Source organism: Kogia breviceps, chromosome 11, assembly GCF_026419965.1.
Source record: "Kogia breviceps isolate mKogBre1 chromosome 11, mKogBre1 haplotype 1, whole genome shotgun sequence".
In the NCBI taxonomy this organism is placed as follows: domain Eukaryota; kingdom Metazoa; phylum Chordata; class Mammalia; order Artiodactyla; family Physeteridae; genus Kogia; species Kogia breviceps.
Genome location: NC_081320.1, coordinates 50,195,090 through 50,222,552, shown reverse-complemented (window position 1 = coordinate 50,222,552; position 27,463 = coordinate 50,195,090). Strand labels below are relative to the sequence as shown.

The following is a 27,463-nucleotide window of genomic DNA, read 5'->3' as shown; positions in this document are numbered from 1 at the left end:
CAAACTTACCCCGAATCATTCAACCTCTCTGCCTCAATTTCCCCACCAACAAAAACAGGGATAATGATATTGATCTACATTTTTAAGACTGCTGTAAGGATTAATTAATTCTGTATAATGTTCTGAAGATGAAAAGCACTGAACATTATTAGCGGGCATTACATAACTAATTGCCTATAACACTGAAAATGTTATCCTTACATTTTACTCAAACAATAGTTATCAAATAAATGTCCTAGCTTCCTTAGTGACATTTATCTTCAAATGTTATTAAATTATTATTTTAAATATATCTAGATCTTTTCTACGCTATATCATGTTATCTCATAGCATATAAAGATCTAGATCACTTCAGAAGTCTAGAACACCTTTTCAACCTAAATATTAAACGTAAATATTTGGAACATATTTATCTGATAATGAGTACCCACTGTAATCAGTCAATAAATGCTAAAAGGTAATAAATACTTCAACTTACAAAACTTTAGATTTAACAAATAACACTAAGCAATGAAACGGTAGGAGCGAAATGCAAAAGAACAAAGCAGTGTGTTAAAAATACCATCTATCATGTCCTTATTTCTAAAACAAGCTAGAGAACCTAAAAGCATACAAAAAATGAAGAGAGAAACTTCAAAATCTATTAGACTTTCTGTCTGGTCTTTTGTGTCCTCTGGGTTTTAAAATTATAATAGTAATACATGCTTATTGTTTAAAAAATGCAAACAATGCTGAAGTATTTGATGTTAAAACAAATGTGTTCCCTTCCCAGAGGCCTCCCCACTCTGAAGTGAGCCACTACACAACATGGCAGGTGGCCTTCCAGAACTTCTTGAGGTACTTACAGTATGTCCACACCCACATTGACTTGTTTTGTATTTTAGTAAAGACAGGATTTTACTCAACAATTTGCTTTTTTTCACTGAATACCACACAGCATGGATATCCTTGTTAGCATATAAAGATTTACCTCATTGTTTTTAATAGCTACCAGATGTTCCATTGTATACTGATCATAATTTACTTAACCATTCCTTTAATGAACACAATTGTTTCTTCTTTTCATCTTACAAATAATAATACTATGAAAATATACATGCACACCTTACATTTTAATAGGTACTACCAAACAGGCCGCCAAGATGACAGTACCAATTTACATTTCCACCAATAACATGACTACCCTTTTCCCTATTTCCTCAATAACATGGAACATTAACAAAGTTTTTAATTTTTGCCAATCTGGTACGTGAAAAATGGATTCTTGTAGTTTTAAGTTTCATTTTTCCATTCATTAAAGGGATCAAACATCATTTCATGTATTTTTTTTTTAACAATCTTGTTTCTTCTATAAATTACCTGTTCCTAGCTTTTGCCCATCTTTCTGTTGAGTTCTCTGTCCCATTCTCTGTGCATTAATATTAAACCTTGGTTACATACATTAGACATATTTAATTATTTTAAAAATTTTTCATCAACTTTATACATGAAGAAAATAAGAGAACATAGCATTCACATTTTTTTTTAATTGGGCATAACACCACAGAAAACTCTCTGAACTCAATTCAGCTAGTGTTGTGCAGAGTGTCATGGCCAGGGTGATTCTTCATAGCTGCTAACAATTGGTCAGGTGATGTTATTTCTAGATGACGCAAATGGTAATAGATTCCCGTTTCAAGAGAAACTGTGCATCATACTTTCTTAAAGAGGTTAGAAGAAATTCTATGCCTAGAAAGGATAGAGGAGTCTCCTCATTTTCCCAAAATAAATTATGGCAAAAATCTTTATAAATCTCCTGTTATACTTAAATTTGGAAAATATTTCTCTAGAGCATTGTTCAAACTGTTTAATTCACTTAGGTAAATAGATCATGTCAATTTAACATTTTCTGTACTGTAAGCAGTTTTGACATTTGGACAGTTCATCAATGGCTTCCTCATTGTGGCCTGCTTCCTCCTCTTCTTTCTACTCATTACATGCAACAAATTAAATTTCACTAATATTTAAAGATCAGTGTTGACCTTTGCATAGCCATTTTCTAGGTTCCTGTTAATACAAACATCTTGTTTGCTGATGCTCATTTCAAATATTTTGCTGCACACAATTTTCCATTATTCCAAAGAGACCTGTATCTAGTTGAAGTGCATTTTTTCCACGATTTGCAAAATAATCACAATGGCTTATATCAGGCATTTTAGGGATAGAAGTATGCTTGCATAAGCAAATAATAACAACAACCGTAAAATAATCTTTGCTCACCACCACCTCCAACATATGTACCCACTTTCTGATCTTCAAAAATATGGACTTATTATTCTTTTAAGGATGTATCTCAACTGCAACAATACAAAGAAAGGGAAAACAGAAATGTGAGAAATGTGATCATGATAAGTAATTCTAGATTGTAATTCCATAAATATAGTTTTATGCTAAATTTGAATATATAGAAAGAAATGCAACTTTGAAGAGAAAACACACTGAATTTCAAGAGTAATTCCTATAAAGATGAGTTAAAGACAAGAGAACACTGAAATGCTCTTATCTAAACCAATGTTAACTGCTGAAATAATTTGTCAGTTTAGAGTTACTGTTTTAAAAAGCATATAAATCAAACACTATTGCAAAGTGAGCAAGAATGAAAAAGGAGATCCTTTCTCTTCCAACAGGAAAGACAGTGAAAAATCCTGAAGTGGCCCGCAGCTATATCACCTTAACCTTGTCAGATTTCACTTGTCAACACTTCGATGACAGATTGCCACCCGCTCCTCTAAAAAACAAATCCTAGTAACTGATGAAAGAGATGGCTTCTTATAAAAAGTGGAATATTGTCTCATGCAACTTGATAGTTATATACTTTAAAATCTTTTTTCTTCCCCCAAAGGAGACTTGAAAAACATTTTCTGTGGCTTTTATGAAAACTGAGAAGCTAGAGAACCCTTCCAATGTGGGGAACTAAAGGGTGATTTAAAATACCTACTAAATGCACTTTATATTCACTATTTCATTTAATTCTCACAGTAACTCCCTGAAATTGCATACTAAATTGTGTGTTTGTGTACATAAAAGTATTTTTATGAGCAGGGAATAGCAGTTTTTCCAAGGAGTCCATTTACACACTCCTGTCTCCCATCAACTCTGATGAACTCTAAACCTCTTAATTTACAGATATGGAAACTGAGGTGTAGGGTGGTAAAGTAATTTGCACAAGCTCAGTCTGCTTGCTAGAACAGGACTAGAATTCCTGTCCATGATATCTGTGTGGTGCTCATTCTACTTTACCTCCCTTTGGCTAATGCTGTGCTAAATAGAGCCTTTTAGTTAAGCTTCTGCTTAAGCCTGAGACAGGTGTCAATTTAGGCTTGTATAATTAATCCATGGCGAAAGATATACATAGATGGAAACTATTTTCTGGCCAAATTTACTTTAATTTATTTTTCTTAAGAAAGCCCTTGAGGGAAGTTACTTGAATGACTATTTAAGGATTATTTTTAATTAGTATATCAGTAGCTCATAAGTAAACTGATGTACCTAAAACATGATTATAATTGGTAGTTCTGAGGCACTAAAGAATATTCACACTATTTGCTTAGTAAACTTCATAGATAATATAAAAATAAGCTCCAACATGAAATAGTAATGCTTTATGGATAAGTGCTAAATAAACTAACATCTTTTTAAGTTACTATACTATATCATAGAAGCTTTATTTCTACTTTGACTTCCCTTATTTGGTAGCAGCTCTCACTAAGTTGTCAGGCCCTCACTCTCTATGACAAGTTCTTAATAAAATGTAAACAAGCCCTAAATGCTCACAGTTTATAAGAGTTTTGTGGTGAATCTTTTTATATTGTGACTGGATCTTCCTTCATACTCTTTCCTCTCTGATTGGTTATTTTTCACCTTTGGTAATAGTGTATCACAGCATTATTACTTATATAATATTTTTAGTATTTTGTTTCACTGGTTGAATGGAGAACCAAAGTAGTTCATTCCCAAAAGAACAGCCTTTTCTTATTGAAATGAAGGCCTGTGAATAACCGCCAAGGTCCCCCGAGAGGGGATCAATTTCACCTTAACATATTTAACATAGGCATATATCATCAGGGCTTAGATGTTAATAATCCTTTAGTGCAGTAGGAAATCATAACCTGATATTTAAAAATCAGTAGAATAAAAATAAAAAACAGAAGATTCTAGATCATGATCATGTTTTGCCCTAAAACCCGAACAAATCATGGATTAATAAAAAATGTTTCCTATGCTTTTAGAACTATACTATATATTTTATCGGAGAGTAAGGAGGATAATTATTTGAAAATATGTGGCAAACAATAGTTATTCAACAAATGTCAGTTTCCTTTTCCTGAATATTCAGTATCCCTAGATTCTGTTTTCACTAATACCTAGGGAAAAATATTTTAATTGTTTTAGCATTTATCATTTCATCTTCTGATTATTTTTAGTTTGGTTCAACCCACATTTGTGAAGCATCTACTAAATGCCAACCAGGGTACCAGGCACCATGCTAGGCATTCAGAATATGAAGGAAAAAATACAAGTATTTGTGCTTGAGGAGGGCACGACTTAGTGAGGGATGGGGGTAGTGGGAGGATAAAAATAATGAATACGATTACATCAGAGAATAGCAAATAAAATAGAACCTTGTCAAAGGAAGAAAGTACAGAAAGGAGAATTGTTAATTGAGGCATCTAATACAATCTCAATCACAAAAATAGAAATTATACATCATAACCTAAGACCTCTTCAAAGAAAATGAATGACTAGCATATAGCCCAATCACATGAACATAGTGTATTTCCTCAATTCCAACATCACCATAATTCACATTTGATGGTTTCTGAAATGGTATGTATCTTGTAATCATTGTTCCTATTTTTTTTTTTTTTTTTTTTTTTTTGCGGTACGCGGGCCTCTCACTGTTGTGGCCTTTCCCGTTGCGGAGCACAGGCTCCGGACGCGCAGGCTCAGTGGCCATGGCTCACGGGCCCAGCCGCTCCGCGGCATGTGGGATCTTCCCGGACCGGGGCACGAACCCGTGTCCTCTGCATCGGCAGGCGGATTCTCAACCACTGCGCCACCAGGGAAGCCCTGTTCCTATTTTATATAGTGTTGCTTTGATATTTCTCTATCAAAACATTCTTGCTGGGAAGGGAGATCAAGATGGCAGAGTAGGAGGACATGGAACTCACCTCCTACCACACACACATCGAAAATACATCTATGTGTGGAGTAATTCTCACTGAAAACTAGACATATGCAGAAGACTTTTGTACAACCAAGGCTGTAAGAAGGAGCCACACAGAATCAGGTAGGAAGGGAAGAGGAGTGATCAGGTTGGGACCTGTGCCCCTGGGAGGGAAACACAGAAGAGGGTGGAATGTAACAGCACAGATCCTCCCTCAAGAGTGAGTGGTTTGAGCCACATATTGGGTACCCCAGCTGTGGGATCTGACACCAGGAAGGTGAATCCCTTTGGCTGGAGGTTGGAGGACTGTTGGGACTAACAGGAAGGCTGTAAGAAACCTAGAATCTGCTTGTAAAAAGTATGCATACAAAAGTATGTTTTGTTTACTCCCAAAACAATGTGGGGAAAAAAAAACAAGATTAAAACTGCATGAGATTCTGGCCAGTTTCCCACAACTGCTCCAGTGCACACCCCAGCCTGAGCCCAGTGCCCACTCCACCTAGCTTGCTTGGCTCCACACAGGAGTGACGGCTGCCACAACCAAGGAGAGTGCTCAGTTGTGAGGGACAGTGCCAGCTCAGACCCCTCTAGCATCTGAACCGGGTGGGGGCAGCCATTAATGGCTTTCAGAGGCAGAGAGCACATCAGAGGTGGTCCCAGACTCTGAGTGCTGCCAGGGCCATCACAGCCCATGACCAGACGTATACTGAGCACCCATAACTGCTCTGTTGGCTCTGAGATGCAGCTCCACACTTGGGCAAGGGTACTGGTACTGGAAGCAGGGAGAACACACACTCCCTGACCCTCAGGGCTTCTACTACAGCAACTTGGGACCTGTCCCTGTCCCCAGTAGGGTGGTGTCGGCCACTGAACAGAGGAGAAGCCCCAAGTCACACCTGGCTCCAGCCTCACCTCCTACCAAGGTTATAGCTGCCACTATACCCTGGGGAAAGACATGACTTGTGCACACATCAAATCTAGCTCTCCCGCCAAAGCCACTGGGCACACACAGATTATATAGTGATGCTCCCACATAAGGACATGGCTTCAAGACCTCAATAAGTAACTGTTTCACCTAAATTCATAGAGACAAAGAAAATTAAGCAAAATGAGAAGACAGAGGAACTGGTTTACTTGAAAGAGCAAGAGAAAACACATGAAAAAAATTAATGAAAAAAAAATTTACCAGATAAAGAATCCAAATTGGGCTTCCCTGGTGGCTCAGTGGTTAAGAATCTGCCTGCCAGTGCAGGGGACACAGGTTCAAGCCCTGGTCTGGGAAGATCCCACATGCTGCAGAGCAACTAAGCCCATGCCCCACAAATACTGAGCCTGCACTCTAGAGCCCACGAGCCACAACTACAGAGCCCGTGAGCCACAACTATGGAGCCCACATGCCTAGAGCCTGTGCTCTGCAACAAGAAGACACTAAAACAAGAAGCACGTGCACTGCAATAAAGTGTAGCCCCTGCTCGCCTCAACTAGAGAAATCCCACACACGGCAACGAAGACATAACGTAGCCAAAAATGAATAAATAAAATAAATATTTTTTTAAAAAAAGAAGAAAAAAAGAATCCAAGTCATTAGTAATAATGCTAACTGAATTTGGGAAAAGAATGGATGAATACAGTGATAATTTAAAGAAGGAAATAGAAAATATTTTTTTAAATAGAACTGAAACACAGTAGCTGAAATGAAAACCACACTAGACAGAATGAACAACAGACTAAGTGATACAGAAGAATGCGTAAGTGATCTGGAAAGTCGAATAATGGAAATCATGCAATCAGAAAAGCAAAAAGAAAAACAAAAAAACTGGAACAGTTTAAGAGACCTCTGGAACAACATCACGTGTACAAATATCCACATTTAGGGGTCTCAGAAGGCAAAGGGAGACAGAAAGAGATTGAAAATGTATTTAATGAAATTATTAAGAATTCCCAAATCCGAAGAAGGAAACAGATATCCAGACACAGGAAGCACAAAAGATCCCAAACAAGATGAACCCAAACAGACCCTACCAAGACATACCATAATTAAGATGGCAAAAGTTAAAGATAACAAGAGAATTCTCTTTATCTTTAAAGAGAGAAGCTGGGAAGAGAAAAACAGAGTCATATACATGGGACCCTCCATAGGCTATCAGTTGATTTTTCTCAAAAAAAAAAAAAAAAGAAAATTTGCAGGCCAGAAAGGAGTGACACAATATATTCAGAGGGTTGAAAGGGAAAAACCTGCAACCTATGACACTCTACTCAGATATATTATCATTTATAATTGAAAGAAAGATAAAGAAGTTCTCAGACAAGCAAAAATTAAAAGATTTCATCAATACTAATCCTACCCTAAAAGACATTTTAAAGTGCCTTCTCTATGTAGAAAAGGCTACAACAAGAAATATCCATAGGAAAGGAAAAACCCACTAGTAAAAGAAAATATATTGCACAGGCTGAGGATCAACCACTTAAGTAAGCTAGTAAAAAAGTAAAACACCAAAAATTGTAAAATCAACTATAACTACAACAAATAATAAAGAGATATATATGAAAATGTAAACTAGGATATCAAAAACACAAGATGTGGGGGAGAAAAGTTAAAAAAAGGTAGATTTTACGAATGTGTTTGAACTTAAATGACTACTAGTTTAAAACAAGTAGATATAGTTACAGTGCAACATACAGGAAACTCATAGTAACCACAAATCAAAAACCTACAATAGATACAAAAAAAAAGAGAGAAAGGAACACAAACATATCACTAAAGAAAATCATCAAACCACAAGGGAAGATACTAAAAGAAGAACAGAGAAAGAGCTATAAAAATCAAAAAAAGTAACAAAATTGTAATAAGTACATAGCTATTAATAATCATTTTAAATGTCAATGGACTAAATGCTCGAATCAAAAGACAGGGTAGCTGACTGGATAAAAAAAAAAAAAAAAAGGCCCATTTGTATGCTGCATACAAGAGACTCACATCAGACCTAAAGACACACACAGACTGAAAGTTAAGAGTTTTTAAAAGATATTTCATGTAAACAGAAAGGACAAGAAACCAGGAGCAACAATGCTCATTATCAGACAACATAAACGCCTCATACAGGAGCACCTAAAGATATAAAGCAAATATTAACAGACATAAAGGGAGAAACGGACAATAATATAATAATAGCAGGGGACTTTAACACTCTACTGACATCAATGGACAGTCATCCAGACAGAAAACCAATAAGGAAACAGTGGTCTTAAGTGGCACAATAGACCAGTTGGACTTAATAAATATCTACAGGACATTCCATCCAAAAGCAGCAAGATACACATTTTTTCAAGTGCACATGGAACATCCTCCACAACAGATCAGATGCCAGGCCACAAAACAAGTCTCAGCAAATTCAAGAGGATAGAAATTATATCAAGCGTTTTTTCTGACCACAACAGTGAAACTAGAAATCAATTACAGTAAGAAAAATGAGAAAAACACAAACACATGGTGATTAAACAACATGCTACTAAAAAACCAATGCGTCGATGAAGAAATCAAAGAGGAAATCAGTAAATACCTCGAGACAATGAAAAGGGAAACACAACTTTCCAAAATCTATTGGATGCAACAAAAGCAGTTCTAAGAGGTAAGTTTATAGAGATATAGGCCTACCTCAAGAAACAAGAAAAATCTCAAATTAACAACATAACATACCATCTAAAGGAATTAGAAAAAGGAAGAACGAATGAAGCCCAAAGTCAGCAGAAAGAAGGAAATAATAAAGTCAGAGAGAAAGTAAATAAAATAGAGACCAAAAAAAAGAATCAATTAAACCAAGAGATGGCTTTTTGAAAAGATACCCAAAATTGATAAACCTTCAGCCAGGATGATTAAGGAAAAAAATGAAAGAGAACCCAAATAAACAAAATAAGAAATGAAAGAAGGGAAATAAAAACTGATACCACAAAGATATAAAAAACCATAAGAGAATACAATGAACAGTTATATGCCAATAAATTGGACAACCTAGAAGAAATGGACAAATTTCTAGAAACATGCAACTTTCCAAGACTGAATCAGGAAGAAACAGGCAATCTGAACAGATGGACTATCTGTAATGAAATCGAACTTGTAATTTTTAAAAAAGCCCAGCAAACAAAAATCCAGGACTGGACAGCTTCACAGGGGGTTCCACCAAACATATAAAGAAGAGCTAATACCTGTCATTCTCAAACTATTCTAAAAACTAAAGAGGAGAGAACATTCCCAAAGTCATTCTACGAAATCACCATTATCCTGATACCAAAACCAGATGAACACTCCAGAAGAAATGACAGACTGACATCTCTGATAAATATAGATGCAAAAATCCTCAAAAAATGAGCAAACCAGATTCAACAATATATTAAAAAGATCGTACACCATGATCAAATGAGATTTATTCCAGGGATATAAGGATGGTTTAAGATTTGCAAAATCAACCCATATAACAACACATTAACAAAAAGTAACAAAAATGAAGGATGAAAATCACATGATCATCTGAGTAAGTGAAGAAAAAGCATTGACAAAATTCAACGTCCACTCATGGTAAGAACTCTCATTAAAGTTGGTAAAGAGGAAACATATCTCAACATAATACAATCCATTTATGACAAACCCACAGCTAACATCATACTCAGTGGTGAAAAGCTGAAAGCTTTTCCTCTAAAATCAGGAACAAGACAAGATCGCCACTTCTATTTTACACAGTATTGGAAGTTCTGGCTCCACAAATCAAACAAGGAAAGAAATAAAAAGCATCCAAACTAGAAGGGAAGAAGTAAAACTGTCACTATTTGCAGATGATATAATACTATATATACAAAGTCTCCACCAAAAATCTATTACAACTAATAAATGAATTCAGTAAAGTTTCAGGACACAAGATTAATATACCAAAATCTATGCATTTCTATACACTAATAATGAATTATCAGAAAGAGAAAGCAAGAAAACAATAATGTTTAAAATCACATCAGAAAGAATAAAATACTCTGGAATAAATTTACACAAGAAGGTAAAAGACTTATATGCTGAAAACGTTGAACAAGAAAACTGAAGATGATACCAAAAAAATGGAAAGATATCCCTGGTTCATGGATTGGAAAAATTTATATTGTTAAAATGACCATACTGTCCAAAACAATCTACAGATTTAATGCAACATTTATCAAAATACCACGGGCATTTTTTACAAAACTAGAGCAAATAATTTTAAAATATATATGGAATCATAAAAGACCCCAAATGACCAAAGCAACCTTGAAAAAAAAGAAAAAGCTGAGGGTATCACACTCTCTGACTTCAGACTATACAACAAAGCTACAGTAATCAAGACAGCATGGTACTGTCAAAATAACAGACACACAGATCAATGGAACAGAATAGAGAGCAGAAAAATCACCCCCACACCTATGGTCAGTTAATCTATAACAAAAGACTCAAGAATATACAAAAGGGATAAAACAGGCTCTTCAATAAGTGGTGCTGGGGAAACTGGACAGCTAAATGTAAAAGAATGAAATTAGAACATTTTCTCATATCACATACAAAAATAAACTTAAAATGGATTAAAGACCTAAATGTAAGACAAGAAACCATAAAACGCCTAGAAGAAAACGTACACAGAACACTCTGACATAAATCTTATAAATTTTTTTTTGGATCTGTCTCCTAAGGCAAAGGAAACAATAGTAAAAATAAACAAATGAGACCTAATTAAACTTAAAAGCTCTTGCACAGCAAAGGAAACTATCAACAAAACAAAAAGACAACCCATGGAATGGGAGAAAATATTCACAAATGATATGACCAGTAAGGGATTAATATCCAAACTATATAAACAGGTCATACAATTCAATATAAACAAACAACAGTTAAAAATGGGCAGAAGACGTGAATGGACATTTTTCCAAAGACATACAGATGGACAACAAGCACATGAAAGGATGCTCAAAATCACTAATCATCAGAGAAATTCAAATTAAAACCCCAGTGAGATTACCATCTCACACCTGTCAGAATGGCTATCATCAAAAAGTCTACAAACAACAAATGCTGGCAAGAATATGAAGAAAAGGGAACAACTGTACACTGTTTCTGGGAATGTAAGTAAATTGGTGCAGCCACTAAGGAAAACAGTATGGAGGTTCCTCAAAAAACTAAAAATAGAACTACTATATGATACAGTTATTCCATCCCTGGCTATGTATCTAAAAACTGAAAACACTAATACAAAAAGATACATGCACCCCAATGTTCATGGTAGCATTATTTACAACTGCCAAGATATGGAAGCCATCTAAGCATCCATCAACAGATGAATGGATAAAGAAGATTCTGGTGTGTGCATGTGCGTGTGTGTGTGTTTGTGTGTTTATATGTACAATGGAATATTATTCAGTCATAAAAAAGAATGAAACTATTTATAAGAACGTGGATGGACCTAGAGAATAATATACTTAGTGAAATAAGTCAGAGAAAGACACTGTATAAACACTTAGAGATGGAATCTAATAAAACAAATTAATATAACAAAACAGAAGCTGACTCACAGATATAGAGAACAGGGATAGGTGTGGGGTAGGGGCAAGATGGGGTAGGGAATTAAGAGACTCAAACTACTGTGTAAAAAATAATAAAGCAAAAAGGATATGTTGTACAGCATAGGGAAATACAGCCGTTAGTATCATTTTCTAAAACCTTTAAATGGAGTATAACCTATAAAAATATTGAATCACCAATACAATATTAATCAACTATACTTCAATAAATATATAGTATTGCTTTTTCATCAGAATTTGATATTAAATCGATAGCACTTTATAATCAGTGGTAAATTAGAATCAAGGAAACATGGTACATGCCAATGCTTGAATGGTTTCTTTTGGTAGCATGACCAGCTCCAAGTGAGTAGGCAACATGCACAGAATCCAGCATAGAGGACCATCCCAATAAAGATGGGGGACTGAGCACATGTAGTTACCTTCACTTCCTTCCAAACCCACACTAAAATGACAATAAGGCAATAAAAAAGACAAACTCACAAGGCAAAGGGAATGAGGCAAGATAACAAAAAAATAGATATTAACAAAATTTTAGAGAGAAAAAACTAGATGGTCACAAGTACTGACAAAAGATTCAAGAAAATGGAAAACCAAGAACCTATGGAGGATGGATGACTGAGAGCCAAAGATCACATGCATTAGAACCTTAGAGAGGCTCAGAAACTAGAGGCACCAAGTACTTTTGATGGAGTGCCTGTGCTCAGGATTGATAACAAGAGAACTGTTTGGAATTCTATGTAAATGATACTTAGACTTCTAGGTGCTTTTTTCTTTAAGCATAGCTGGGGAATTCTCCCTCTCTACCACTGAAGAAAAATGGAAATTGACTCTACTGAAAGGTTGTATTAGACCAACTTCATAAGAAAAATGGTAACTGAGAGTAGGAGAGCTATTCTGAATAGAGGGAGAAACGGAACTCTTGGAAATAAAAATATGGAAGTCATGTAAGTAATTCAAAAGAAGACTTGAAAGAAACTGTTTAGGAAATCTCCCAGAAGGAAAAAGAAATTGCATACTTACACACACACACACACACACACACACACACACACACACACACACACACACACGGAGTTTGGAGGATCAGTCAGACTGGTCCTCAGTCACATTATCTGACTAAGAGAGAGAAAAGAGACAATAGAAAGGAAGAAATAATACAAGAAAATTTCCCATAACTAAAGTACATCAGTTTCCAGGTTGAAAGAAATCACCAAGTACCCAACACAATGAATTTATAAAAGACTCAACCTCCAGGCACATCATTATGAAATCTCAAAACACAGGGGATAAATAAAAATCCTAAAAGTTTCCAGAGAAGGAAAAAAAACAACAAAACAAGGTCTCTTGAAAAAGATGAAAGAAATCAAAATTCTCAACACCAACATTATGCTTTAAAAGACAACAGGGTAATGCATTCAATTTTTTCTTAATTTTATTTTTTTATACAGCAGTTTCTTAATAGTCACCTATTTTATACACATCAGTGTATACATGTCAATCCCCCGCCATCTTCCCCCTTGGTGTCCATACATTGGTTCTCTGCATCTGTGTTTCAATTTCTGCCCTACAAACCGGTTCATCTGTACCATTTTTCTAGGTTTCACATATATGTGTTAATATACCATATTTGCTTTTCTCTTTCTGACTTACTTCACTCTATATAACAGTCTCTAGATCCATCCACGTCTCTACAAATGAACCAATTTCGTTCCTTTTAATGACTGAGTAATATTCCACTGTATGTATCTACTCCCACATCTTCTTTATCCATTCGTCTGTCGATGGGCATTTAAGTTGCTTCCATGACCTGGCTATTGTAAATAGTGCTGCAATGAACACTGGGGTGCATGTGTCTTTTGGAATTATGGTTTTCTCTGCATATATGCCCAGTAGTGGGATTGCTGGATCATATGGTAATTCTATTTTTAGTTTTTTAAGGAACCTCCATACTGTTCTCCATAGTGGCTGTATCAATTTACATTACCACCAACAGTGCAAAAGGGTTCCCTTTTCTCCACACCCTCTCCAACATTTGTTGTTTGTAGATTTTCTGATGATGCCCATTCTAACTGGTGTGAGGTGATACCTCACTGCAATTCTGATTTGCATTTCTCTAATATTAGTGATGTTGAACAGATTTTCATGTGCTTCTTGGCCATCTGTATGTCTCCTTTGGAGAAATGTCTATTTAGGTCTTCTGCCCATCTTTGGATTGGAATGTTTGTTTAGTATTGAGCTGCATGAGCTGTATATATATTTTGGATACTAATCCTTTGTCCGTTGATTCATTTGCAAATATTTCTCCCATTCTGAGGGTTGTCTTTTCATCTTATTTATGGTTTCCTTTGCTCTGCAAAAGCTTTGAAGTTTCATTAGTTCCCATTTGTTTATTTTTGTTTTTATTTCCATTACTCTAAGTGTATCAAAAAAGATCTTGCTGTGATTTATGTCAAAGAGTGTTCTTCCTATGTTTTCCTCTAAGAGTTTTATAGTGTCCAGTCTTATATTTAGGTCTCGAATCCATTTTGAGTTTATTTTTGTGTATGGTGTTAGGGAGTGTTCTAATTTCATCTTTTACATGTAGCTGTCCAGTTTTCCCAGCACCGCTTACTGAAGAGACTGTCTTTTCACCATTGGCTATCATTGCTTCCTTTGTCATAGATTAGCTGACCATAGGTGCGTGGGTTTGTCTCTGGGCTATCTTGTTCCACGGATCTATATTTCTGTTTTTGTGCCAGTACCATACTGTCTTGATTACTCTAGATTTGTAGTATAGTCTGAACTCGGGGAGTCTGATTCCTCCACCTCTGTTTTTTCCCCTCAAGACTGCTTTGGCTATTCAGGGTCTTTTGTGTCTCCATACAAATTTTAAGAATTTTTGTTCTACTTCTGTAAAAAATGCCATTGGCAATTTGACAGGGATTGCATTGAAACTGTAGATTGCTTTGGGTAGTATAGTTATTTTCACAATATTGATTCCTCCAATCCAAGAACATGGTGTATTTCTCCATTTGTTGGTATCATCTTTAACTTCTTTCAGCAGTGTTAGTTTTCTGCATACAGGTCGTTTATCTCCCTAGGTAGGTTTTATCCTAGGTATTTTATTCTTTTTGTTGCAATGGTAAATGGGAGTATTTCCTTAATTTCTCTTTCAGATTTTTCATTATTGCAAAGGAATGAAAGAAATTTCTGTGCATAAATTTTGTATCCTCCAATTTTACCAAATTAATTGATTAGCTCTAGTAGCTTTCTGGTGGCATCTTTAGGATTCTCTATGTATATTATCATGTCATCTGTAAACAGTGACAATTTTACTTCTTCGTTTCCAATTTGTATTCATTTTATTTCCTTTTCTTCTCTGATTGCCATGGCTAGGACTTCCAAAACTATGTTGAATAATAGTGGTGAGAGTAGACATCGTTGTCTTGTTCCAGATCTTAGAGGAAATGTTTTCAGTTTTTCACCATTGAGAATGATGTTTGCTGTGGGTTTGTCGTATATGGCCTTTATTATGTTGAGGTAGGTTCCCTCTATGCTCACTTTCTGGAGAGTTTTTATCATAAATGGGTGTTGAATTTTGTCAAAAGCTTTTTCTGCATCTATTAAGATGATCATATGGTTTTTATTCTTCAATTTGTTAATATGGTATATCACATTGATTGATTCGCATATATTGAGGAATCCTTTTATCCCTGGGACAAATCCCTCTTGATCATGGTGTATGATCCTTTTAATGTGTTGTTGGATTCTGTTTGCTAGTATTTTGTTGAGGATTTTTGCATCTATATTCATCAGTGATATTGGTCTGTAATTTTCTTTTTTTGTAGTATCTTTGTCTGGTTTTGCTATCAGGGTGATGGTGGCCTCATGAGTTTGGGAGTGTTCCTTCCTCTGCAATTTTTTGGAAGAGTTTGAGTAGGATGGGTGTTAGCTCTTCTCTAAATGTTTGATAGAATCCACCTGTGAAGCCATCTGGTCCTGGACTTTTGTTTGTTGGAAGATTTTTAATCACATTTTTAAATTCATTACTTGTGATTGGTCTGTTCATATTTTTAGTTCTTGCTCCTTCAGTCTTGGAAGGTTATACCTTTCTAAGAATTTGTCCATTTCTTCCATGTTGTCCATTTTATTGGCATAGAGTTGCTTGTAGTAGTCCCTTAGGATGCTTTGTATTTCTGTGGTGTCTGTTGTTAACTTCTCCTTTTTCATTTCTAATTTTATTGATTTGAGTCCTTTCCTTCTTTTTCTTGATGAGTCTGGCTAATGGTTTATCAATTTTGTTTATCTCCTCAAAGAACCAGCTTTTAGTTTCATTAATCTTTGCTATTGTTTTCTTTGTTTCTATTGCATTTATTTCTGCTCTGATCTTCATGATTTCTTTCCTTCTGCTAACTTTGGGCTTTGTTTGTTCTTCTTTCTCTAGTCCCTTTAGATGTAAGGTTAGATAGTCTATTTTAGATTTTTCTTGCTTCTTGAGGTAGGCTTGTATAGCTATAAACTTCCCTGTTAGAACTGCTTTTGCTGCATCCCATAGGTTTTTGGATTGTCGTGTTTTCATTATCATTTGTCTCTAGGTATTTTCTGATTTTCTTGTTGATTTCTTCAGTGATTTCTTGGTTATTTACTAACGTATTGTTTAGCTTCCAAGTGTTTGTGTTTTTGACATTTTTTTCCCCCTGTAATTGATTTCTAATCTCATAGAATTGCGGTCCGAAAAGATGTCTGACATGATTTCAATTTTCTTAAATTTACTGAGGCTTGATTTGTGACCCAAGATGTGATCTATCCTGGAGAATGATCTGTGCATACTTGAGAAGAAAGTGTAATCTGCTGTTTTTGGTTGGAATGTCCTATAAATATCAATTAAATCTATCTGGTCTATTGTGTCATTTAAAGCTTGTGTTTCCTTATTAATTTTCTGTCTGGATGATCTGTTCGTTGGTGTAAGTGAGGTGTTAAAGTCCCCCACTATTATTTTGTTAGTCAATTTCCTCTTTTATAGCTGTTAGCAGTTGCCTTATATATTGAGGTGCTCCTATGTTGGATGCATATATAGTTATAATTGTTATATCTTCTTCTTGGACTGATCCTTTGATCATTAGGTAGTGTCCTTCTTTGTCTCTTGTAATAGTCTTTATTTTAAAGTCTATTTTGTCTGATATGAGAATGGCTCCTCCAGCTTTCTTTTGATTTCCATTTGCATGGAGTTTCCATCCCCTCACTTTCAGTCTGTATGTGTCCCTAGGTCTGAAGTGGGTCTCTTGTAGACAGTATATATATATGGGTCTTGTTTTTGTATCCATTCAGCCAGTCTGCGTCTTTTGGTTGGAGCATTTAATTCATTCACGTTTAAGGTAATTATCAATATGTATGTTCCTGTTACCATTTTCTTAATTGTTTGGGGTTTGTTTTTGTAGGTCCTTTTCTTCTCTTGTGTTTCCCACTTAGAGAAGTTCCTCTAGCATTTGTTGTAGAGTGGGTTTGGTGGTACTGAATTCTCTTAGCTTTTGCTTCTCTGTAAATCTTTTGATTTCTTCATCGTATCTGAATGAGATCCTTGCCAGGTAGAGTAATCTGGGTTGTAGGTTCTTCTCTTTCATCACTTTAGGTATATCATGCCACTCCCTTCTGGCTTGTAGAGTTTCTGCTGAGAAATCAGCTGTTAATCTTATGGGAGTTCCCTTGTATGTTATTTGTTATTTATTCCTTGCTGCTTTCAATAATTTTTGTCTTTAATTTTTGCCAGTTTTATTACTATGTGCCTCGCCGTGTTTCTCCCTGGATTTATCCTGTATGGGACTCTCTGCGTTCCTGGACGTGGGTGGCTATTTCCTTTCCCATGTTAGGGAAGTTTTTGACTATAATGTCTTCAAATATTTTCTCAGGTACTTTCTCTCTCTCTTCTCCTCCTGGCACCCCTATAATGAGAATGTTGTTGCATTTAATGTTATCCCAGAGGTCTCTTAGGCTGTCTTCATTTATTTTCATTCTTTTTTCTTTATTCTATTCCGCAGCAGTGAATTCCACCATTCTGTCTTCCAGGTCACTTATCTGTTCTCCTGACTCAGATATTCTGCTATTGATTCCTTCCACTGTATTTTTCATTTCAGTTTTTGTACTGTCCATCTCTGTTTGTTTGTTCTTTAATTCTTCTAGGTCTTTGCTAAACATTTCTTGCATGTTCTCGATCTCTGCCTCTTTTCTTTTTCCGAGGTCCTGGATCATCTTCACTATCATTATTTTGAATTCTTTTTCTGGAAGGTTGCCTATCTCCACTTCATTTAGTTGTTTTTCTGGGGTTTTATCTTGGTCCTTCATCTGGTACATAGCCCTCTGCCTTTTCATCTTCTCTTTCTGTGAATGTGGTTTTTGTTCCACAGGCTGGAGGACTGTAGTTCTTGATTCCTCTGTCTGCCCTCTGGTGGATGAGGCTATCTAAGAGGCTTGTGCAAGTTTCCTGATGGGAGGGACTGGTGGTGGGTAGGGCTGGTTATTGCTCTGGTGGTCAGAGCTCAGTAAAACTTTAATCCATTTGTCTGTTGATGGGTGGGGCTGGGTTCCCTCCCTGTTGTTTGTTTGGCCTGAGGCAACCCAACACTGGACCCTACCCAGACTCTTTGCTGGGGCTAATGGCGGACTCTGGGAGGGCTCACGCCAAGGAGTACTTCCCAGAACTTCTGCTGTCAGTGTCCTTGTCCTCACAGTGAGACACAGCCACCACCCACCTCTGCAGGAGATCCTCCAACACTAGCAGGTATGTCTGGTTCAGTCTCCTATAGGGTCACTGCTCCTTCCCCTGGGTCCCAATGTGCACACTACTTTGTGTGTGCCCTGCAAGAGTGGAGTCTCTGTTTCCCCCAGTCCTGTTGAAGTCCTGCAATCAAACCCCGCTAGCCTTCAAAGTCTGATTCTCTAGGAATTCCTCCTCCCATTGCCAGACCCCCAGGTTTGAAAGCCTGACGTGGGGCTCAGAACCTTCACTCCAGTGGGTGGACTTCTGTGGTATAAGTGTTCTCCAGTTTGTGAGTGACCCACCCAGAAGTTATGGGATTTGATTTTATTTTGATTGCACCCCTCCTACCGTCTCATTGTGGCTTCTCTTTCGTCTTTGGTTGGCGGGTATCTTTTTCAGTGAGTTCCAGTATCTTCCTGTTGATGATTGTTCAGCAGTTAGTTGTGATTCCAGTGTTCTCGCAAGAGGGAGAGCACAGCCTTCTACTCTATCATCTTGATCCAATCTCCAATGCTTTCAATTTTTGAAGGAAAATTATTTTCTACCTCTAACTAGATATGTAACCAAACTGTCACTTTAGTGTAAGGTTAGAATAAAGACATGTAAGAGGCAATGTCTTAAAATTTAATTAGCACGCATTGTTTTCCAGAAAGTTACTGGAGGATGTGTCCCACCAAAGGATGGAATAAACCAAGAAAAGAGGATGAGATCCAAGAAATAAAGGATCCAACCTAAGAATAAGGAAAAACAGAGTCCCAGAATAACAGTGAAGCATAACTGTATCTCATGCAAATTGAAGCAGGAGAGCAGAGAACTCTAGGAAGGATACTGGCAAGAAAAAATAAAATTGAAAGTAATAGATTACCTCATCATTTAAACTTACTGAAAGAAAATTTACACTTCTGCTGGTGCAGTTGGCAATGAAAAATAATTAATCAGTAAGAAATAACCAAATAGAAAAGCAAGGCAATTATTAACTGCAGAAAAAACAAAAAGTTATAGAAGAACAAAAATGTAATCATAGAACGCTACATGGCTAAACTTTGATTATTTACATAGTTAGAATAACGTAAACACAATATTGATTAACCAAAAATTGTGGTAAACTATGTTAGAAAGGAGAGAGGAAGCATGCATGGGAGGGGATAACTGCTGAGGTGGTGGTTAAATTCTCCTCTTCCAAAGTAAAATGTTAATAGGTTAAAAACTAAAATTTTCAAAATAAAGAAATACATGCATGCTGTTTACAAATATGGAGGTAAATACCAGAAGAACTAACTGAAGAATTGAAAGTGGTTGCCTCTGGAGAGTGCTGCGAAGATAAATGTCATTGTTAGTTATGAGTCTGTAGAACTCTAACTTTTTATACTGTGTATGTGTTACTCTGATTTAAAGAAAAAGTTTCCCACCTCCTACCAATTTTTATTCAGAATACATCTGCAGAGGGAAATAGCAGTAACACTGAGTAAATGCCTCATTCCAGGTGCTTCACCCACTCTTGTGCTAATGCCTTTAATGTAAGCATCCTTTATTCTCCTTCAAATTGATGGAGAACCACACAGTTATACCATTGATAGAGCTAATCATACTCCTTTGAGAGGCACTTCCCATGAAAGAATATTTTCTATTAGAAAGACAACTAGGATTTTTCTGAGATAACTTACCACTTTGACTTTGTGACATTCCATTATGTCACTAGACACTTAAAAATACATGCAAAATGGCTAGGCTGCTAATAGTAATAGTTAGCAATTACTATTTAGGAGATGCATATTCTTTGGAGTGTCAGGCTAACTTAAAGCTTTAGGTAGACACTAAACACCCAAATAGAGATATGGAGCTCAGGAGTGAGATCTAGAATGAAAACATAGGTTTAGAAGCCAAAGATGTAGTTGAAGCCACAGATGTGGATGGAGAGAGAGAGAGAGAGTGGTAGCTAGAGGAGTCTCAACATGGAGGGAGAGGTGTTTTTTGGGGTTTTTTTTTAAGATAGAAGAGACATAAACTATCAATTATTCTTATCACTCCTGTATTTGCAACCTCTCTTCCCACATCCTCCTTTCTAGAGGAAATAGGGCCAGGGCTGCAAAGAGCACAGCATCAATAATTGGTTTTGGTGCCATCTCTGGCTGCAGCTGTGTGTCTGTAAACAATACAGTTCAGGATTTGTCACAGACGGTGCCAGCCAAAGACAAGGTATCTAAATGTTCAAAGCAGGGTTTGCTATTTTTTCAGTAGTTAGTAAATATTATATGTCAGTTATTTTCTAATAAAGGAAATGTGGATGATATACACACTTTAACTGCAAAGAATTTTATTTATAACAATACAGATAATATGAGTAAATGGTGGATTTGATATGAACACTGGTAACTATGCATCCTCTTTTCATGAACATTCCAATTTACACTTATGTAAGCTACCTAATTTATGAAATTGATGTTTGGACATGATTTACTCATTTCAAACGAAAGTTTTATGGTGTGACTTTGTTACAAATTATTCAATATGCGGCTCACTCAAAAGTACTTTCCATTAAAGATACTCAGTAAAAGGTTTAATACTGTTACAGTGCAATGGTCCATTCCTGAAAACTACATTTGTGTTGGGTGTTGTTAATCTCCCACATCTAAATCACTGATTATGTCAATAAGGAAATATGTGCAATTTACCTTTAGAAATTACATTTACTTATTTCTAAACCTCACCAAGTTTGGGAAATATCCAGGGTTTTAGTGTTGTTCATTTTATGTTTGATCAAAAAAGAGAGAAGAAAGTTCTTTTTCAGCCAATTAGAGAGCACCTACCACATGCTGAATGCTTTACATTCATTTTCTCATTTAGACTTTACAACAACCATATGAAGAAGTATTTCTCTATTTTACAAAGTACAAAAACGATGGAGGTATACTTTTAACACAAATTTGTCTAATTCCAAAATCCATCATTTTGTCATTACATGCTTCTTTCACTGTGGGGTATTTAAAACAATTTATTTTAAGTTGCTGCTCTACCCAGTGTTTCAGCTGCTACAGCCCTCCATGAGCTCGAGTTTTCCTTCACAGACACTTGTCAGCCCCAGGCCAGAGGGAGAGGGTGTGACTGGCCACCATGTTGTGAAAACACTCAAAGCAAGCCTGTGAAGACATCGTCCTCAACGATGGAAGAGGAAGAGCTAGCCTCTCGCCAACAACCAGCACCCCCTTGCCAACAACCAGCACCCCCTTGCCAACCACGTATACGAGCCACCTGAGACTTAGATCTAACAGGTCCAGGCCAGCCTTCGGATAACTGCAACCTCAAAAAAGATCCTGAGCCAGAAATGCCCAGCTTTGTGACCTTTGAATACCTGACGTGCACAAACTATAAGGATAACAAACGTTTATTTAAGTTATTCTAGTCTTTTATTAAATATATGTAACTAAATTTGAATGATGGCATCCTTTCCAATCTTCTTATCACCAACTCTTTTCCCTTTTCCAACAACATGAAATACACTCTGGCTACATAGAAATGCTTGGTTTTACTGAAGGAGAGAGGGAAACGGGGGGTTGTGGGGGTGTGGTAAGGAAAGAGGAAGGGAGAGAGAAAGAAAAAAAAGAAAAACAAAAAACCCACTCTTGCAAGTCTTTCTCACTATCAGTCACCACTGTCATGTCTTCTTTTCCCTTTTTGGCTCTGCTTCATCCCAAACATATCCCAACTTTTTTACTTCTTTCCATCTCAGTTACTATGTTCTTCTCTTTTCTCATGCCCCTACGGCCACATTGGAAGCCTTTCTGAGACAGGTAGTTTACCTTACATATAGCTTTTGAATTTCAACAACTGACAAATGCCACTGCCTTCTGCTGTTGCCACTGTGTGTGTGTGCCACTCAGGAGAGGGAGAGGGAGAGGGAGGGAGAAAAAGCATGTGTGTGTTTATGATCAAGGCACAGACCCTTAAATAATTACTCCTACCACCAGGAACTTGAAAGTTTTGAGGGTCTCCCTTCATACAGAGTTGTTTTCAGTGCCATTCTGGGTACTCATTTTCCAGTCTTCTGCTTTCTTGTCTCTCAGGAATTCTCACAATTTCTAATGATACTATTTTTGTCCAACAGACATTAAGAATTTATCTTTTATTTCCCTGTTTCAAAGAATTTGGAAAAGAAAAGGAAGTAGTGGCATCTATACAAAAATGATTTAGAAAGGAAAAAGGCCCTAGAATATCTATAAATTAAGAAAATGTAGTAGAATAACAAAAGTTAAAGATGTCAATAAAATTCAAACACCTGCCATGATCTACCTCACCAAATTCATCATTTACCACTTTCCTCCTTAGCTTGATACACTCCAGAAACAGATTTTCTTTCTGTTCCTCAAAAAATATCAAGCTTACTCCTTCAGACCCTTTGTATCTGCTGTTCTTTTAATGTGGAAATCTGATGCTTTTCATGATTCAGATCTCTGTGCAAATGTCACTTCTTCCTAAATGTCTTCTCCAGTGACCACCTAATAAAATAGCTCCATCTCAGTTTCTGTCACATCATTCTATTTTGGTTTTAACCGTATTGAACTTATCCTACTCTAATATTATCTTGATTACTTCTTTGCTTACTTGTCTGAGCTCCTCATCTAGCATAAATGCTACATAAAGCTGTTCTGTAGTATTCCTCACTGTATAATGAGTATTCAATAAATATTTGATGAATGAAAATCTGGGAAAGAAGACACAGCCAATGACACAAGGTCTCAAGAAAGGCAAGAGAAATGGCATCAACATCAAAGTTGGAGTGTTAGCCATGAAAAGAAATAACTTTTTTTTGAGATACATGGGAATGAAAGAAGGATAAAAATTAAGATATGTTTTGAGATGCTAGGAGACAATTCTCCATAGGTCTCTCATGTTCCCTTAAAAGAGGCACCGAATGCCCTTTGTTCTAGACTATCTTTTCAAGCATAGCAAACAGCCCTGGAAAATAGAGATAATGTCTCTCATGGGGCAAAGAGGAAGCATGCTTACTTTCCATTATAAAAGATTTGGGTTCCTTAAGCTCAGGGCTCCTTTCCTGTAATTCAACCCACTGAACATACAGATGTCATCTGACCCACTTCATGTCACCTAAGGAAACGGGGGCTCAGGGAACTAGTCCAAAAATGCTGATACTTCAACTACTCTGCTATGAATAAACTGTCCTTCACCTCTGACCCAGGAGTCTTATATTTTCTACCAGCACCCATGAAACTGTCAGGCTGTTTTGATTTGCAAGTAGGGTAATATCTCAGACTCTTCATAGTTCTTGATGTGAAGTAGGAAGGAAAAAAAGTGGGACATTAAAGCTTAATGTCCCACTTTTTTTCTAACAAAAACTGAAGGGAAGTCTTCTGCTGAGTGAGGCAGGGAGAATAGTGGGGGATTTAACACGAGTGGTTTTGGATATAGTCGTTCCAAGGAAGAGGGAAAAAAGCAAACTAGAAATGAACAACTCTTTACCCTGTCCCTTCCACCACTTGGCGAACACTTTGTTTGTTTTGGCCTGCTTTGTATTAATTTTATGTCCTCTCCCATAATATGGTTTGATTTGATTCAGGCCCCACACTCCTTTCCTGGGCTATTTCAATAATCTCTCCAAAGAACCTCTCTTTGCCCCAACCCAACCTACTGATAGATTAATCTTATGAAAAACTAAATCTCACAATATTATTCCTCTATTCACAAGATACTGAAAATTAAACTAATGCATTATCATTTGAATTTTTTGATTGTGAAGTATACATACTAAAGTATGAAACATGTAAGTACTATTTAATGAATAATAAAATGAACAACTACCTACCATCCAGCTTAAGAAATAGAACAATATAAGTACCTTAAGATCCTCATGTCTCATCCCAAATTGTATCCCTCCCATTCCCTCCTTCAGAGGTGACTAGACCTTGAATTTTGGGTTATTCCTTCCCTTCTCTTTTTCAAAATAGATTACTGCCTATATATGCATCCCTAAAGAATACTGCTGATGAACAGATAAACAAGATGTGATATAGCTATACAATGGAATATTATTCAGCCTTAAAAAGAATGAAATCATCCCTGTATTTTAAATCTTCCTATAGCTTCCTATTGCTAAAAGCACAGAACTTTAGGTAGGCTGCAGCCAGGAGGGGAGTGTGAGGCCATTCCTCTGCCAGCCCCAGACCCTTATGAGGGCGAAAGACCACAGAAGAGACACACAGTGGGAATTTTTAAAAGAAAACAAACCTGGTGACAGCAGGGCTTCTCCCAGGAAGGCACGGCAGCTTAGTGCTGGTGGTGCTGGCAGTAGTAGTAATCATGATAAAATGTGATGATGCCAGCTTCTCAAAATTACTTGCAATACATAAAAATTGTCAGATGAATAAAAATACACACTAAAAAAAAAAAAAAAAAGACTACTAAAAAAAAAGAGCACAGAGGTTTAGCATGGCAATCAAGGCCTTCATATTCATTTCCCCCTACTATATTTCTAGTCCTATCTCTAACACAAACCCTAAAACTGTTGCTAGCTTACATACAACTTGCTATCTCTATAGCCTTATATTGATACTTTCTTATCTTTTACTATGCTGCCTCCTTTACCTGGAATATATTTCCTATCATTCAGGAGCTTCTTTAATGTGCTTGGCAGGGCAGGAATAGAGACGCAGATGTAGAGAATGGACTTATGGACACAGTGGGGGAAGGGGAGAGTGGGACGAATTGAGAGAGTAGCACTGACATATATACACTACCATGTGTAAAATAGCTAGCTAGTAGGAAGCAGCTGTATAGCACAGGGATATCAGCTCGGTGCTCTGTGACCAACTAGAGGGGTGGGATGGGGAGGGTGGAAGGGAGGCTCAAGAGGGAGGGGATATGGATATACATATAGCTGATTCACTTTGTTGTACAGCAGAAACTAACAAAACATTGTAAAGCAACTATATTCCAATAAAGATGTAAAAAGAAAAATGTGCTTTTCAGATGCTACCTCCTCCATGAAGCATTCCTGTTCCCTAGTCAGACGAAATCTTTTCTTCATCTGAAATCACTCAGCACTTTATCTGTATTTCCCATATAGTGTGTATTTTCTACTCTGCCTTAATACCTTTTTAAATCAGTGACACTGCACTCTCCTCATTTTCCTCCTATCTCTCTCCAGCTACTTCACTGGTTCTTCTTCCTCCGACCATCTCTTAAATGTTGGGTCCTTCAGTGTCTTATCCAGGATCCTCCTCTCTTCTCTTTATATCCTCCCTTTAAGACATCACATCTACTCCAATTACTACCTACATGCTGATGACTCTTAATCACTAGTTCCCATTTTTCTCCTGAGCATCTGGTTATATAAAATTCAACTTTTACTGGCCATCTCCATGCAATATTCCACATTAAGTTCACCATTTCTCTAACTAAATTCATATTCTTCCTTTTCAGACTTCTTCCATGGTTCCAATCACATTGAATGGAAGCACCATCTACCTAGTTACCTGTCAGAAATTTAGGTGTCACCTTTATTGCTATTTCTTCCACAAGCCTTCACATTCCATCAATCACCAACTCTTTTGCTCTTACTAGTTAAATATTTCATAAATTCATCTAATTCTCTCCAACTCTATTGCTACCAAAAAAGTTTATGACTCCAGTACATCTCAGTTACTCAGAAAGTCCTCACATTATGTCCCTGCCTCTAATCTCACCCCTTCCAATCCATTCTCCACACTGCTGCCAGTGCAATATTTCCAAACAGCAGCAATAACCATGTCACTTCTCTGAAATGCCTTAATGACTTCCCATTGCACCAAGGATGAAATTCCAGTGATACACAGACCATGCATGAAATGGTCCTTGCTCACAGCTCAAGCTTCATCTCTGAACACGGAAGTCTTGGAGTCCCATTAAGTCATGCCAAGTTCTCCAGTTCCTCTTTGCCTTTGCACATACGGTGATTTCAAGTGAAACTCACTTAACTATCCCCACTTCTCTCTCCCTTCAAACACTTCGTCTGGCTAACTCTTACACACGTTACGCCTCAGGTTAGCCAAAACTTTCTCCAGAAAGCTTTCCCCAACACCAGGCCTCACTAAGATTTGGTTAGTTGGCCAAATCTAATTTCATCAGAGGTACTTTCAGAGTACTTTGTACTTTCCCCAATCATAGCACTCATCAACTTATATATTTAAATTTTAAATTTTAAATATATAATTTACATTCTTACACCCCCAGAATGCAAGCAACTTGAGCAATGAGGATAACTTACTTACTCGTATAGAACATACCAGATGTTTTATAAATATATGTTGTCGAATGAAGGAATGTCTTATCTTTGCTTTAAAAAAAAAAAAGAAGAAGTCTCCCAATGGCAAAATCTGAGTCTAATAAATTTTCAATCACCATATGCTAGGCTCAGAAAAACAAGATTTTTTTTGTATTTCAGATAGGACAAAATAAGGCTTAAATTTCAAAGAACATAATCTGAATTCTAGAAGTACAGCTCCAATTGCTAGAAAGGAACCTCAAGAGTCATACAGTCCAGGACCCTGCTTTTAAAGAAGTAAAATATTATCAATCCCTCAGTTATATATGGCCAAGTATTTATAAATTATTGTTAGCAATATTATTTAAAATAATGGAATCTATAGAATCCCAACTAAGACGTTAAAATAAAAACTGGCTCACTACATATGAAATGATTCATTAAAATGCTACTGTAGAAAAATAAGACAAACGTGACTACCTTACAGAATTAGGATGCTGTAATCTATATGAGTTTAGAGCTTTTATCATTTTAAAATATTTTAAACCATCACTTCCAAAGAAAAAGTTTGCTTTTGAGAAATTGCTTCGGGTATTCAAAGGGAAAGAAATTCATACAAGCAAGGTTGTCCAGCTATGAAGATGATTTCCATATCCCCAAAATTTTAGCATATATTACT

General features: G+C 36.6%; 1 protein-coding gene across 9 annotated transcripts in view; it reads right to left on the bottom strand.

Annotated features, from left to right (window-relative positions):
* WDPCP (WD repeat containing planar cell polarity effector) overlaps positions 1 to 27,463 on the bottom strand; it is a 437,730-nt gene that overhangs the window by 356,933 nt on the left and 53,334 nt on the right. The gene's annotated exons all lie outside the window — the stretch shown is intronic.